General features: G+C 38.0%; 1 long non-coding RNA gene across 1 annotated transcript; it reads right to left on the bottom strand.

Annotated features, from left to right (window-relative positions):
* Positions 1–6911: 6911 nt before the first annotated feature.
* On the bottom strand, positions 6912–11910 carry LOC146760759 (uncharacterized). The gene is made up of 2 exons (XR_014947246.1): positions 11853–11910; positions 6912–9209 (listed from the first exon to the last, which is right to left on the bottom strand). It is a non-coding gene; the product is annotated as an uncharacterized LOC146760759 (long non-coding RNA).
* Between the last annotated feature and the right edge of the window lie 5668 nt (positions 11911–17578).

Here is a 17578-nt window from a genome sequence, read left to right on the forward strand (position 1 = left end):
ACCCATCCTTCTATTGTATGAAAATTGCAAGTAGGCGTAGAAGAAGGATTTAATGATATATTGACTCCTTTTGTGATATCAGTTTCCACAGAGAAGGCAAGTGCACTAAGAACACAAAACAGCTTTAACACTGCATTCTAAATATTGAAATATAATCACCACTTTCATTTTTCAGCCTACCAAAACTTACAGGTTTATGTTCATCACAGCTTGGCACAGACAGATAAAATAGAGACTAGGTATTCAATTATTCTGTGAAGATAAAAGAGATTGCCAAGCTGCAGCAGCAAGCAACTGTCAGACATGTTCCAATATCTATTTATTCTACCTATACTGACTGCAGTCCAACCACTGAACTAAAAGTGGTCCAGCAGCAATTTGTATTTCCTGTAAAATCTGTTTGGACAAACATGTTTAATATGAGGCTCAGTAAGATGAAATTCCTACCATGAGAAATCAAGCAGAAAATCTATTCAGAATGAAAAATGACTATCCCAAGATAGAGTGCAAGATTTATCAAAAGTGGTCAATCTGCACACCTTAAGAGCAATAATCCATATAAGGGAAATTGATCTCAACTAAGAATGACAAAAATTAATAATAATAGATTCAATTCAAAGACAGCTAGTTAAGAAAAGGTTGGAAGACACATTTACAACTCCTTACCCACGTCACCCATTTTTAATACTGAAAGGTATCTTTGATGCAATGAAGGCTAGGAACTAACAAAGAGATGCTATATGGAACATGCAACAATAAGGCTGCACAGCTGGTTTCTGCTTAGATATTAACATAATGGATGTCCATAGGGAAAAACAATAACAACAACAAACAAACAAAAAAAAGCAACAGAGGCTCATTGGCTTGTCCTACTATAAGTGTTAAAGAATAAGAATTTTCCTTTCCCAGGAGGCATCTTTCCATCAATGTAATTTAATTTGTAGAAATGTTCATCGTTGCCTTGCTGGTAGGACACATTCTACTAGGTTAGAAGAGTCTCAGTTCTGTGTCATTTTCTGAGGTTTGTCTGAAATGTTTTCTGGAAGGAGTTACAGGCTGTTTTTTTCTTCAATTTCTGCCTAGCAGTTTGTGAATAAATTACTCACTAACTACATGTTTAATTAACCCTTCCACAATTCCTATGTTCTTTTCTGTTTAGCTCATTTTTTTTTTCTAGGCTGCAGTGAATGGGTATCCTCTGGGCCATGTAAAATATTTTGCTGTCCATTAATGCACAAACCACCTAGGCATGTCTCCAGTTTCTTTGTAGCACTGGGAAAAGGTCTTCATTTAAAGGCAAAGCTAACAGATCAATGACACGATCTCAAGGGTACTTAAAATATTACTGCTGTTTAAGAGCTATTATATTGCTGATGGATTCCACCACTGTTAACACACACGCAGAAAAGAGCTAAAGAAATGATTAGTTTATAAACTTTCCACTTCGAGACTTAGTTTTGATTAAGTCTGTTAAAAAATGGGAGGTAGAAAATCTTCTAATCACTGCTAATGTATAACCTATAATGCAAAGTGGGAAATTACATTCATTTTAAATACATCCAGAATAATATATCCGAAATGTTTCATTCTTCTGACCATGGCAAAGAATAAAATATTTTTTAAACACTGACAAAATCCACATAGTCTTTGAAAACTCTTGACTACAACATACTAATATGGGGGAAGAGACAGAATGTCTAAGGCACTCACATGTGTAGTATACTACATGATTTTTTTCCAGTTACAATGGCTTTTGAGAGGTGAGGAAAAAGATGGATGAAAACCAAGACACTTTCTCATGTGTACATCAGCACACACAGATCTTTAGTCCTTCCTAGTTCACCACAGTCTTTGTGAGGCTCCATATTTCCAAGGAAATACTTCTAGGAGAGCTGTACTTGTTTATCCTTTCTCTAACATTACTGCTGTCAGCACTTTTTTAAACACATTATCAAAATGATGGCAGATAAAAGTTCTGGCATAACTAAATGGCTTAGAAGAGGCCTTCCCATTCTTTTTTTCACTTTACAATGCTGTTTTTCATTGCTATTAACAATCGTAACAGAGAGCCTGCAGAAATCTAGATCGGACTCATTCTCCTTCAGAGATGACCAAAGCAATCATCACTTTGCAAGTGAAAAATATAAAACTTGCATAAATATGCTTATCAGATTTGATGAGTTAATGGCTTTTTCTTAGGATAATTGGTCCCTCAGGGAATAGTAGTTCTCATATTTCCTATTCATTTATTCTTGGCATCTTGGGAATGTCCACTCTTAATTTCCAGTGAAATTAACTATGATTAGGCTCAGTTGTTGGTTTTAACTGTCCTATGCAGAAAGTAGTATAATCATTATGATGCAGGAGCTAGGAGATCTGGATTTAACTTTTAGATATGTAACTTGCTTATGTTGTATCTTCATTGGACAAATCTCACCTGCTGCTTTTACTTGCCTATCCACTGGACAGATCACAATTGTCCTGTAATTGATTTTGTGAGATCAAGGCTATATAGACTTCTTTCCATATTATTTTTTTTTAAACATTAATTTAGAATATCTTTAAGACCACTGTAAGTCATGCTGACCAAAAGTGAAGAACTACGAAGAACTGAAATGACTCCATGTGGGATTCTTCATATTCTCTGATGTTCTACAATTCTGTGATTCTCTGATTCCCTGATCTTCTGGTAAACAGCAGCAGTAGCATCTTGCATGCCTCTCTATCACACCTGCACAGAAAAAAACTCATTCTTGGTTTTGAATTCAGAGTTTATCAAGATTTATCTCTGTCTTCAAACAAGACCTCTGGTAATGTTTTTAGTAAGTTCCAGCTGTGAGGTCACTGCATCCTTTGAAGACATTTACCCAAGACAAGTATCAAGAGCTACATCAAAACTACATAATGGAATCAAAAGTGAGACTGATCCATGCCCTATTTAATGTATGGTCCCAAAAGCTGTTCTTGAGTTATGGGCCATAGTATTTCACATCATGAACAATCCTGTTAATTAAGACAAAACCATGATGAATATAGGAAAACATCTTTTCTGCAAGCAGAACTCCTGGCTTGACTAGTCACGTTAGCTTTAAGAGATTCTAGTGACAGATATGCTGTAAGGCATTTTGAAGCACCAAAGCTTTTCATTTCTCATTACCTCTATTCAGTCACTACTCCTGTTATCTTCTAACTTCCCTGCATCTACAGACCTCAGCTCACTATAAAACTGCTGAAACTGGCAGAGAACAGACATGTCAACCACACTAAATGCCACTAAATGTCTCCTTCAGAAAGGCACTGGCACATCTTAAACTGCCCATGCTGCTGCACAGCAGGTTTATTTGGGTTAACCAGTCCCAGGGAACTTACTAGGAATTGTGCTGAAAAAAAATTTACTAGATTTCATGTAGAAATGGATTTGTTGATAATAAGAGTAAATAACATGTCAATGCTGTAAGCTTGAGGGTAATGAAGCTCTAGTTAAATACAGCACTTGTAAAATATAGCATTTTTTTCAGGCTGACTTTTTACTTTCTTTTGAATTTGCTCATGAAACAATGTAGAAATAAAAGAGAAAATCTTGATAAGTTCCCCTGTTATTTTGTAATTACACATTTGGAAACAAAGAGGAATCTAGCATCTCAGTGTTCCAAACTCATGGGAGGGCACAGCTGAGTGGCATGCAAGAAATGTCCATAAAAGATAGCAAGGACAAGCTGTTGCTCAAAATATACTTCTTTCAAATAGCCTTACTGTCCTTCTGAGCTGAACAGCTTTATGAGTACTGCAGAAGAGATGAAAACTACTCAAAATGATGAAGTATGTTGGTGAAAGATCTTACTGGTTTTGGAAATGGTAAGTTCTCTAACACTGTTTTATTGTTATCTAGAGAAACATTAAAAGAACAAATCAAAATTGTTGTTCATAGTGTGAAGAAACAAATTTGATTTTCAAAAGCTTAGGGTATTTCACACTCAGATTGTGCCAATATGGAGGCATGGGTGAAATAGCACTTAGAATCTAGAGCCCCATTTTCATGGTCTTTAAAACTCCAAGAAAATTACTTTTTGCAAGATGTTGGAATAGTTAGTGCTTTTTATTGCTTTAAAGGGCTTCTTCATAGGTTCTCATAAGGTTTTCTGAATTGCTTTTAGCTAACCCAGATGGAAAGATAAAATTTACAATCTTCTGTGACTGCCTTGATCCTTCTCTGAACTGAAAGCCAAGCAAGTTGTTTGTGATTAAAAGTTCTATGCCACTGGCATTGAAAACATGGCCTAACTGAAGCATTTGCATTAAGTAGCAGAATTTGACACTTCAAATGCCAGCACTGAAATAGAAAAAGTTTGAAGGATATATCACTCCATTCCTTTGACCAGTTCAGATAGATTTCTTCTTTTTCCCCTCTTTTCAGGACTACATACAGTAAAAAGAACCTTGTGTACAATTAGTCTTAGGCCTAAATGGATAGGGACTTGATCAACTTACACCAGAGAACAAGCAGCAATGGGAGCCAGAGGGAAAGAAGGTTGTCCTTTCCGTCCATGAACCACAGACTAATTTCCATAAACCTCTCTAAGGTCTTTGAATAACAAATTTCTGAGCAATATCTCCACTCCTTTCTCTTTGAAAATTAGTGGAAGAGTGAGGAACTAAAAGGTTCAGGTTGGATATCAGGAAAAACTAATCTGAAAGAGTAGTGGGACACTGGAACAGGCTGCCTAGGGACAAAGCTGAATCACTGTCCCTGGAGGTGTTCAAAAAACACGTAGATGAGGAACTAAGAAACACAGCTTAGTGAGCAACATTGTTCAGTGGACATTTGAACTTGACAATCCTAGAGGTCCTTTCCAGCCTTAGGGATTCTGCTCCTACTCAAATGATGGGTGGAAAATGTACAGTCCAGGCAAATTAAAGAGATGGGACAAAATTAAGATTTTTTTTTTTTTAGTACTGGCCCCAGCACTGAGGTGAACAGCCTCGTAGAAGCAGAGTGAAGCATATATCAATACCAGCTTTTGTCTGGACTTAATGGAGAAGAGGCAACCAGCATTCCTAATCCAGGAAGATCCGCACTGCATCATTTTCCTCACAGAAAGGTGATGAAATAAAGAAAAAAGGTTGCTCAGTTCCAATTACCTACCCATACCTAGTCCTGCTAGGGGCTGCTTGCTGCTTGTTTTAGAGTCTAAACCACAATCACTTTGCAAAATGCATCTCAGCTTCCTCACTTAACACAGAATGGAAAACCATCTGCCTTAATTCCCCACAAAATCAGTGATGTTTGTGCCATGCGCGCAGCATGGACAGTATCCATTTCACCTTTGCATCTTTATATTAAAGAACTGATCCTCCTCAAACCATAACCTTTCTACCTTCCTTTTAGACTTCAGCCTGGTAGTAAAGCTAGATCTGGCTCCAAAGCAAATTCGGACAAGAGCATGCAGGCTTTAAATTTTTCAAAACTGAGAAACAGAATTAATTAATGAGTGCAAATATTCATTTAGTGACCTCCTTCTCCTCTCCAAATAGACATGACCTATTAGCTCCACAGAACAATAGAAAAGGCACAAGTTAGGCGAAATCTCAAGAAATGCTTTTGAAATATATATTTCCTCATTAACAACTAGAATGAGGAACACAACAACAAAAGTCTAAGCTGTCAAATGGGAAAGAGGAAGATACAAGGTTTTCTAGGGTGAGGTTTAAACACCTGGATTCTTTCCCTTCCTAATGTCTTCAGCTGACAACATAAAACATTAATCATTCAATAATGAACAATCATTGAAGTTGGTGAGTTTTGTAAAGGTGTCTTTCCCCAGTCCAGTCTGCCTTGCCTGGAGGTGTTGATGAATGCTGTTACCAGCCTCTGCCTGCTGTGTTCAGATGCTAAAGCACTGAGCCCTGGTCACTGAGAGTCCTGTCCAGGCTACATCTCACACTGGGTTCCCCCTGCTCCCAGCTCATCTCTCTTAGGAGCAGCTGTTCTCATTGCTCCCTGACAATCCAAGACAGGATTATGATTTTGACTTTTTATCCCCTGGCTTTTATAGACTGCTATGCGATCTGTACATAATACTCAGAAAAAGGCAAAAAGCTGAGCATAAGCACATCAAGAATGCCCAGTACTCCAGGGAAAGGCAAACCACAGCTACTGACTTAGAGCCTGTATGTGATAATTCTTTCTCTGGAAAACTAGAGGCAGATGAAAGAGAGGATCAGGATAATCCTCTCAACTGCTAAGAGACCTTGATCATGTAACACAAGTGCCCCTAACAGCAGAAAATGTTCTTTATTCTTGGTTAATGTTTAAAGGCTTCAAAGTGCAATACTGCTATGGCTGTGATTGAAAAGGACAAATTCTTCCCACAAACACACATCAAGGTTTTCTTGCTTATTTCATACTCAAAGCATTTTTTTATCCCTCAAAATACTGACAAAGGTGTTGCTTAGAGAGAAAACAACAGTAGCTGAAAACTATTTAATTGACTCCGGGAGCTTATGGCCAGTAGGATAATGCAAAAGCTTTCTCTTGCCCTGTGTGGCTTGCCGCACTCGTGTTTGTCATATCAACTTGACTTTCTCTATTTCTCTGTTTCTGACCCACAATGACTTTTTGACAAGAGGCTGACTTGGAGGGATCAAGAAAGAGGAAATCTGTGATGTCCTACTGAGGCTACTGAGGTTTGGTTTTTTTTTTTTTTTTTTTTTTTTTGTAAAATCTTCCATGAGTGAAAAAGGTGTGAAGAACATAGAAGTTGAGGAGGGAGCTGCACCCCAGCACACAGCATGTACCATGAGGAATCTCTACCCCACCCTGATGACACTGTCAGTGTTGCTCCTGTGAAGGGCTATGAGAGCTGGACCCTGAGACATCTCTCCAGAAACAACATAACCATCTGAATCTATACTGATGTAATTGTTGATTCTCTTCATTGTTAATGAGGACAGTACAGGTTGTTTATACTAAGTTACAGTCTTATCAAATGTTAAATTCCCTCTCTCAGAGCTTGAGGCGGAAAGAAACAATTTGTGCAAAACTATCAAAGATTCAACAAGATAGTGACAAAGAACTTGACTTTCTCTAGGTTACTATCCTACCCACCACATAGTGTTAATCATCTAAATATCTCATTGAATCTGTGACTAAGTCATTAGATGGTCTTCTCCTCAGGTACAATGCATAAACAGATAATGTGTACATAGCTTTTGATAAACAAAGCTCACGGAGAGTACTGGAAAGAGGATTTTCCTTTAAGGATCACAATTAGCCTTCAATACTTTCAGTATAACCAGACCATAACACTTTACTCTCCATATACTCACAAGGTCTAATACTAGCAATATTGAATATTGGTGGCTAATCAGACAAGGAAGAGAAAAATACATGCACCTGTATAATTCCTTTTCCTAGATAAACTCTTTCTCATCCCATTCCATTCTCTTTTTATAGGAGTCTTACTATTATTTGCACTTCTCACAAAAATACAATAATGCCATTTTAACAACAAGATGCTGCTGCTTCTGCCTTTTACTCTACTTCCTGGTATTTGAGAAACATTTTGTTATTCAGATATTGAAATAGTGGCACAGTTGTGAAGATTTAACACCACTGGGTGATTTTTCAAGCTTCAGAACATTTTATGTTTCTTCAGTGGTCTAATTTTCAAGGCAATTTGATTCATTTTTGCTTCTGTATTCCCATAGCAACTGTATTCAGAAATGTCTTTTACTATTTGGACAGGCTAAAAGGCTGCAGTCTTCCTCCCAAGATGCAAGATGACATACTGGGATCAGTGGTGACATCTTTGTCACAGGGAGCTGTGACACCTACTAGGCCTAAGCTTCTGGGCTGCCTGGAAGCTGTAGCTAATTTAAATGCAGCAGCCTGCCAGAACAAAGAGATGAAAAACATCATACTAATCTCTAAATTGTACATTGGCCGCCCAGTGGAACCATGGTTTTAATTCAATGTACTGGCCCTTGTCTCCAAAGCCTTAAGATTTGGTTGACTCTGAGGACATCTATTTCGTGCCTGCTAGCATGAAGGCTGTAGTTGATTAATGTTATAAACTTCTCAGCTCTAGACTGACAGCCAGATGAGGAAGAAGTAACTGCATTGTGCCCCTTCATATTTCCTGAGTTCATCTCCTTTTGCTTCTCAATCTGCAATATACTAATAGATTTTCCTTTACAGAACATGGCTGGGAAAGTTCTTTCTCATGCAGATAGAACAGGGTGTTTTTTTTGTTGTTTTTTTTTTAATTACTTTTGTGTGAAAGAAAGACTTCTGTAATCACAAGTGAGAGTATCATCAGTTCTTTTTATAAAGAGGCCTGCTAGAAGTCATGCTAAGTGTTTTTAAGATGTCTTAACAATGAAGCAGAGATAAGAAGGAATTCTTCTGTGTTTCAGAGAGCGGATACTCGATAAAACCTAGCGCTGACATGTAACTGAAGCATTTACACCATCCAGAAACTCTTTTACAACATTAATAAAGTTCCTAAATGGGCACAACAAAAGGATAACTGTACATCAAGGTTTGTTTCCTGAAGACTTCCCTGCTGCAATTTGCAGGAGGGAGAGGAGGTTCTTTGAGGCAAGAATTGCGTAAAGCAGGGATAGTCACCACTAGGATCCAGAAGCAGTCCTGTTGCAAGACATTCTGATTGTCCAAGGCAAAAGTGCAGGGGGAGAGAGCAGCAGCAGCGTGGCTGGCCTCATGCAGCAATCAGGTAGCAGGAAGAAGCTTCAGGATAAGTCCAGGAGGAGGCAGCAGGACACGGGTAGCAGGTCCTCGAGAGTCCATCAGCAATCAGGACTTCCGAGGTGAGGGATCTGCCGGCAGACACCATCTTGTTCTTCAGCATGCTGGTCTCAGGTCATGAGTAATCCATTGTCAGAAACCTAACTTCATGGTTGCTGATCCCTCTTTTTATCCAACTTTTTCCCTGCTTAGGTGACACCCACCCTCTTGGGTAAGAGTCACGTGCAGCACCCCCTGAGGTGGTCATCTTCCTCGAATTAAGCTCACACAAAAGACGGCTTCCAGGCCATTAAGCTGCAGCTTCTCTCTGTCATTTCCCCTGACCTTGTCCATCTGTGTCCCTCCGACAAAGAAATTCTCAACCCTTGACCAGAACTTGCTTGGACTTGTTCATCTGTGTCCTTCAGCAGGCTTTGAGGCAATGGTATAAAAGAATAATCTCCTACAAGGACACAAGATGTTCCTTGAATACTTTACAAATACCATACTTTCTGCATGTAATGACAGATACTAATGCAGTTGTTTCATTTCCAGATTTCAGCCTCGCTGATGGAATTAATTTAAATGTGGTTGATGTTCATACTCGTAATCATAGTGAAAACCATGAAGTTATTAAAATAACATGTTTAAGTCTTTGCTGTTGGAACTATTTAAAGGTTTCTTCAGGTGTTTTTAATTACTCAGTTACTTTTTTCATGCCTAAATATACCACAGTTGTTGCTGTACACAAAGGTATGTTGAAAATATAAACAGCAACAACTAATAAAAGCTAGAGCTGAACCCAGGGCCTATATAAAGGATAAGAACACATAGACAGATGCAAGCTCACATTTGTGTTGAACACTCATTTACCTTACAAGATGAAACATATTAATATGCAGAAGAGAGAAGGCTTTTCTATTGATTGTGCTGAAGCAACCAGCCATCTCCTTCCAAGTATCTTTAAAGCTAAGTGAACAGTCTACAAGAAAATTTGCTTCATGTGCAGCAGCAGATATCCACGTGGACACCTTGTTAGATGATGACAGTTCACAGAAAGCTCAAGATGGAGGTTTTCCACTTGGGCAAGATTCTTTTCTGTGCTTGGCTGTGTCCTGAAGTAGGTTGCTTTCTCTGAGGAAATCCAGCCTTATCAGTACATATTAGTTTTTTGCCTCATCATATTGAGATGACATCTATGTCCAGTGCCCAGTGTCTTAATGTCCTTGTCCAGAGCTCTCAGGAGACGTGGATATGGAACAACTCAGCTGTGGAATCATGCCAGTCTCAGCACTGAGCTGACTGTTGAACTACAGAAACAGGCATTTGCATATCTGTTTTAATAACGTTTTAGATAATAACTACAGATTGAGCTTGTAGATGCCACAGTGTGACTTCAGGAACTTGGTTCACTAGTTTGATCTTTCTGATATATTTTCAGCTTCTGGTTTCAGTTTTGGTATCTGAACATTTTCCCTTGTCAAGTCTAAGAACTGAATCCAGACAACAAAATCCCATTCACCCAGTGCCTAGGCTTGAAAAAAAATCTAAAGTCTATGAATATGCTTTACTGTAAAGCATCCCCACTGTATCTCATGATGCTGAATATACCCTGTACTCACTTTAACTGGTAATATCTGGTGCTAGTCAGGTTTAATTGTAATTGCATTGGAAGCCTGTAATCTTTTTTTACCTCATTTAGCTTGAATTAATCTCCCCTAACCAGGGCTGAGAAAGCTCTATTCCCTCTTAGGATGTTGGCCACAGAGCCATTCTTGTGACTCATTACTGAGAATCCTTTTTCTGCTCAGCAAAATAGAGACAAAGGAATGCCTCATCAAGTTTTTACTGTTCTGCTGCCTTACATTTATAAAGCTTATGGAATGGGCTGGATACAAAAGTCCTTCCTGCAGAAGGTCAGCCAATTATAATCCAGTGAACAAAACCATTAAGTTTGATTCATACAATGCTTTGTTTTAAAACTTTTTCCCCCCCCATCTAAAAGCTTTTAAAATTGCTAGTAATATTTCAGAGTATATTTTCAACTAATTTATAGTAATTAGAGGAATTACATCCCTAAATCTCACGTTCCTGCATATATTTCAATATTTCTATAAAATATCTCTGTCATTGCTGCAGCTTCTACAGAAAATAGCTATGCTTTCTTTCCCCTCAGCTTGCTTCCTGTGATCCTCAACCATGAATTGCTCAGGATGAGAACTCTGTTTTATTACAGGCCTACCCATCATCAAGGATAACAGAACACTGATTTTTTTCCTCATATAATCATTACTAAAGTAACTGAGGGAAGGCCAGAATCAGGAGTTGTTATGGATGGCTGCTCACTTTATTCCATCTAGACCATGTATTACAGTGGAAAACAAAAGGAGAGCAGGAAATGTAGTTATTTGTGCTCTTTTTTTTACCTACTTCTTCCCCTCTCTTTTCTTTACTATGATAGGAGCTCAGCACAGGATGCTTCATCTGATTCTGCCTGAGAATACACAGTTATGTCTTTCAGTATTTCCCCAGCTATCACATCTCGCAGGAGTCATCCAGTCAGACTTCTTGCCAAGTGATCACCTAGCGCTGATGGTACTTGAGGTTCCAAGAGATATTCAGGTGATCACAATAGGCAAATAGTGGCATGTAATGCAAATAAAAGTGATAACTTTTCATTTTTTATTCCATTTCTATAACAAGATAAATTAACTCATCACATGTGACTACTTACACATAAAGAAGGGTTACAGTCTCTGTTCTTAGGAGAAATGGGCTGTTTTACCCTATGCCACATGCCTGTTTATAGACAGCTTCACACTTTGCAGGAACTCAATTTAAAAAAAAAAAAAAAAGAACAAAACAAACAAACAAACAAAAAAACATAACAAAAAAAACCCCCACCTTAGAATACATGCAGCCTCATACACACAGCAAAAATACATTCTGACGCTTGCCTAGGGAGACCTACAGAGCCTTAAGCCTTCCAACATGAAAGAAAATACAACAAGCAACAGTGGAGTAGCAAGACCCAGGCTGCAACAAGTAAGAATTTGCTCTAACACAACAACAGCAGGCATAGAAACAAAGGAAAGAAGCTATTTACCTTCAGAAGGCTTCAGGTATACAGAGACCTCCAAATTGAATCTTACCTCCGCTGCCTACATTTAAATAAGGTCTGTGAAAGGGTGGATCCTAGACCGACCTCTGCTTACTCAGAGGAATTTCATGCAGCTGAGCTCCTCTGGGTTGGCCTTACCTTCCTATCAGGTGCTCAATCACTATTTCAAGCTGTGACTTGCATTCTCACTACACGAGGCATTTGAAAAATATGTTTAACTTCTCATCTCAATGACAAATCATAAAGATCACTTGGAGGATCAGGCAGCACTTAACTACCCTAGCTGCCCTTAGATTAATTACACAGTATTAGACAGTCATTTTTTTATCAACACTGAAGCTCTTTTATAATTATTATTTATAATTAAGGATTTCATGAAACAGTTACAAGGGGATACTGACAGCACATAGCAGGTTTGGTAGCAGACCCAAATTAGCTATAATTGCTGTAACAGATCAATTTCACTGGGATCATTGCTACTTTAAAACTAATAGTCCGTAGGAGTTATACATCGTTAAAGAAGGTTCAGTATCAGATCTAAGTAACTAAGAAATTAGGATATTAAACAGAAATAGACCTACTGATAAATATGAGGTTAATAAACTCTCCCAAGGGGCCAACAAAGAACAAATGAAGATGAACAAAGGAAAAGCTAGATAAAATTGTAAGAAAGACTGAACAGAAGACAAGAAACAGCAAGCATACTACCACACAAATCTGAAATGCTGAATGCCCAAAGCATTCTCACTCTAACAAAGGTTCTGTTCTTCCAGCACTGTGGGAATTGTATCTTTATGTCATTAATGGAAGGGCAAGGGAGACTTCTGGAATGATATCACAAGGAAACACTCTGTGTGGCTCACTCACCTGAACTAACTGAGATTCTTCATTAAAACATGTTGGGATTAATCTGTACAACATCTGGAATTTAGCCTGAAATTTCGATCTGTTCTGAACAAGCTTTTTCAGTGCTATATCTGTAGTTCATGCCAGGACCATCGTGGCTTCTGTGCAGTATGTCACCTCTTGATCCTTTGGTCAGTTTTTCCCTTGAGAGGATCAACATCCCTTTTGCCCTCAAGAACCCAGCCTCTAAGAAATGAAGGATCTCTGTTCATCGACCAGGCTGGCCATGACAATTCTTGTTACATATCTCACAGATCTGTTTCTCCCCACCCCTTAGAATCCTGTCTAACCTTCAGTTAGGTATTAGCACATAAACGTGGGGAAATCTAAGACTTCTCAGGTAAATTTTTCACCCTCAAAAAACCAATAAATCTTCCCTGTTCCACATACACACCCAGAAAATCTAGAAGCACACCAAAGTCTTATTCTTACAAGGTGACATTTAAAAATGGTAAGTAAAGACTAAAAGTACTGCTTCCTATATTTATCTTTAAATATTTTAAAGGTACAGAAACATCTTGGTTTGCAGTGTTCATGGTTTATTTATTTCAGATTAACTAGTTCACAATAGAGATAAAGTAGGACAACAGGGAAATACTAAAATGGTTTTGTAACTATATCTGACTGCAAACCACACTTAGTAACTTACTTATGAGAAAGAAAATAAAATTAAGCAGATGATAAAATCATAAGAGTAAAATCAACACCTCCACCCCACTCACCCACCCCCACCCCCACCCCAAAAAAAAAAAAAAAAAAATTACTGAATATGTGAGAGAAACATGCACAGAGCAAAAGTTTTGGGTGGGGATTTACAAACCTCTACTGCATTGTTCAGCTGATTCATAACCAGCTTAATTAAACTGCAGGGTAGAAAGGAAGAAAAAAAAAGGTCTGTGACTGTCATTGTGAAATCAATTTCCCCTTTACTTCATTCATAACATTTGAAGAATGACTTAATATCCTTAGATTTTACTGCAACAGATATTCTCTTATTTCACCAAACTGTTTCTGTGCATTTTAAAGTGCTGTCACAGAGAACTTGCCACTCAGACCAGCTCAAAATAAGATACACAAACAGGACTACAAGAGTAAAACCACACAAGCACAAAGAACCTGTTGGGGTTTTAATTAAATTTGATCAAATCTGCAGATGAAATCCTCTTTTCATTCTGGGGACAAGGTAGGAGGAAACATTTTCCTGCTTGTTTTCACCTTGTTTTCTTGAAAGCATGGTGATGCATAGAAATATAGAAAACACGCATTTCACTAGGGCCCTTTTAGAAGAGAGCCCAGGTTCATTCACTAAGCCTCTGCACAGCTGCAGAAAGAAGCAGTGCTAACTGACATTGAGCTTCAATTAAGCAGGTCTTAAACCATATGGACTGCATGTTTTAGAGACTCTTTAGGCCTGGAACCTTAACAGAACTGACAAAAAACAGGGAGCTTAGATAGACCTGTCAGGTTACAGGTGACTGATGAGAATTTTATCCAGTAGGATGCCAAGTACCGACTTACCTCTGGTGTCAATCATTGTTCTGTAGTGATCTGATTCATTATCCAATACATGGCACACTGTTTCATCTCTGTGGATCAGTATGCCTTAAAATAACGATGCTGTATCTTTAAGACATATTCAGTCTCACAATCCAAAAAAGTTAAAGATTGAATCCAAATAACAAAGGTTTCAGGCAACATGTTTGACAAATCAGGTGTTAGTAGTTTATGAAAAATTAAAAGATGAGATAGAATTCTGGAACAGCCTCCTGGGGCCTATTTTATATCTGCTTTACAGACAGGTGGGTTTTTTGTTTTTTGTTTGTTTGGTAAAACAAGGGCTTATATATAAATAATCGTATAAATGTTAGCAGTTTCCAAAGCTGTCTTGTTTATTTTTCTCTTCACATCAGGAAATGAGTCTGATGATGCTTTAACTGAAGTCGATGTAATTGTTCCCCTTCAGTTATACCCTACACCTGAAACAGAATTTGCTAAGGAGTACAATGTCAAACCCTGTGGAAGTGGTGAGCACAGGGTCTTTATGAAGCAGTCAATAACAAATATTTTCCTTTAGTTTTTCTGCAAGATCTTAATTCAAAACCAGGGCACACTCAATACCAAATATTTGTTTCAAAAGGAAATTCTACAACCAGCACTTAAGCTAAACATTCAAAACCTGTACAGAGTGGTTTCTGTGGGCTTAGGTGACACCTGAAGTGCATGAAGATAGCACCATCAGAGATGATATGAGGGCCATCACTAACATAAGAAAACATGTAAAGAACATTCTAAAGATAAAACAGAGCCAAGCACAGCCTTTAGCAAATCTTCCCTTCCCAGTTCTTCTGTAGTCAGCATTAGAAAAATCCTCACTGTCAGCTCAAATTTGTAATTCTGGAAATAATTCTGTCTGTCCCAGAGCATGACAATGGTAATTAGATGAATTCAGCAGCTTTAATCCACCATGACCACCGGAAAGAAAAATCTCAGTAATTTCCTACCTGCCAGGTCACCAGGATCATGGCCACTATTACCTAAAAGAGATTTGAAAATGAATGTTGAAAAACAGGTGGAAAGGAGCTGCACTTTCAACACTGCTAGTGATGCTGTCTAGTTAGGAATCACCTCCACACATTTTTCTAATATTCCTAGATAGCACTCTTTTGTTCACTTTGTAGAATGCAGGAACTCAGTGGATGCTCCGAAAGCAACCCTGAATACTGCTGCCACAAACAGGTGCTAAATCCACCAACCAGATTAGTGCTAATCCAAATTTAAAACAAAAACAAACCACAGTGTGTCTAGCTTAGACATCCATGCCTCAGCACTATATCTTTCTCTCTACATGTCTTCTCTTGTTGGTCTGCGCTACTTGCTAATGTACACTTAGCCTCAAATATCAATTCTTGGAGGTGCTGGCAAATTCTGATAAAGTGAGAGGCTACTAAGCTGGTTCTGGCATTAGCTAACAAGAAGAGGGATGAGAAAAAAGTGAAAAGGAAGAGGGAAGGAGGAAAAGACATATGCAGAGAAGGACTCCTACCAGTATGGCTCACAGAGACAGGTAGAGTGATTCTGAAGCTCTCAGAAGAGCTGGAAAAGGAGTGGGAATGTGCAGGCTTTCTCCCACTATCAAAGGACAAAGTCTGAGAGAATCCAAAAGTTTGTGAATCATTTGTTTAGGAAAGTAAGAACAGATGCTACCTGCCCTGATTTTCTTTGGATGTACTTTTGTTAACTCAAGAGCTCAAGGCTGAATGTCTAACCAAAATGTATACTTTAAAAGTCTCTTTTTTCCTGTATTTCATTTGTATATTATCACAGTTAGCCTGCATTCAGAGATGACAGAGTGACATTAGGTGCATTATTGACTCTGACATAGAGATGAAATAACATTTATCATCCCTGCTATCTTCATGACCTTCACCTAGTCATGTTCCCCTTCAGATATTTTTGAATCTTGCATAATGCCTCTCCTGTTAGAAAATTACAGTAACTAGATAAATGCAATGGTAGATTGCAGATAGAATGGTGGAATCAAACAAAACTTGGTATTTCTTATATAAGGAGATGCTTAGATGACAAATTAAAAACAAGTAGCTGGTCTGAAATAGAGGTGAGGGGAAATGACAAATGGATCACCTTATGGAAATGACCAACAGTGCCTTGACTCAACATGCACAGATGAGTTTTCAACCTACATGAAGCTTTGACCTCTGCCTACACTACAAAGCTGAGAAGTGAATTTACATGCTATACACCATAGTATGCTTTATTTTTTCATACCCAGAAGATTTTAGAGGGTCTTCCAGTGCAGGAAGAATCAATGAAGGTGTTGAATTACTGCAGAGGTCTCAGTACCTGGGTATCTGCAAGCAGCCAGGTTTCAGCTCTGGAGAGAGTCATTACCTGAAACATTTTTAATGTTAATATTGTTTGGAATTTTCTGTTTGTTTATTAGAAGATGGAATTTTTCATACAGTGCTGACCAATTGTTTTTTATTTATTATTGCAATAAATCTGTTCTACATCTGTATTTTCTTCCCTGTATGCTTTTACTTTAATACTCTATTTTTTTTTTTTAACTTATTAAGCTCTATCTTAAAAAACAACTGGTCTCTGGCACCTTTTTTTTTTTCTGATCAGTTAGGAAATTAAACAAAAATCCTTCTGCTTAATAAAACACGCAAGATAAATCTGCAAAAATTCCTTGATCATATCAAGCTCAAAGAGATTGCCTTCTGTTTTACTGCATGAATGTTGTGTGCAAATTGCAGTGCAAAACACTGCACCCAAAATGTTGAATATTCTTCAGAGATGCATAAGTACCATAGATAGCCAAAGGTAACTCTAGGATTATGTTTGTTTTTGTTTTTTTTTTCCAGTTAATCTTCATCCTGCAGCTGGACTTGAACTTCAGCGAACACAAACTAGATCTGTGCTGTCTCTATATGATGTGCGCTGCTACTTCAGTTGTTCACAGACATATTTCCTTTTATTTGTCTTTCCTCATTTCCATGATAAAAACAGCTTCCTGCTGCTCACAAGTAAAAAGAAACAGATTGTGATGAGACTTCAATTTTTAACAAGATTTACTGTGAATTAAATAACTGTTTCCTATACAAATGTTTTTCAGGAGTTTGAGAAATGAGTTTTCCATCAGGAAGATCATCAGACCTATAAATGAAAAGTCATACACTGAGAATACTTTCCAAAAACCAGGTGAAATAAGTAATACAATGTAACCGGATATCATAGGCAGCTATGGCTATTCTATAAGTTGGCTTTGATCAGAGTGGTATTTC

Source organism: Coturnix japonica, chromosome 5 (genome assembly GCF_054131305.1).
Source record: "Coturnix japonica strain WE chromosome 5, WE-NBRP24, whole genome shotgun sequence".
In the NCBI taxonomy this organism is placed as follows: Eukaryota; Metazoa; Chordata; class Aves; order Galliformes; family Phasianidae; genus Coturnix; species Coturnix japonica.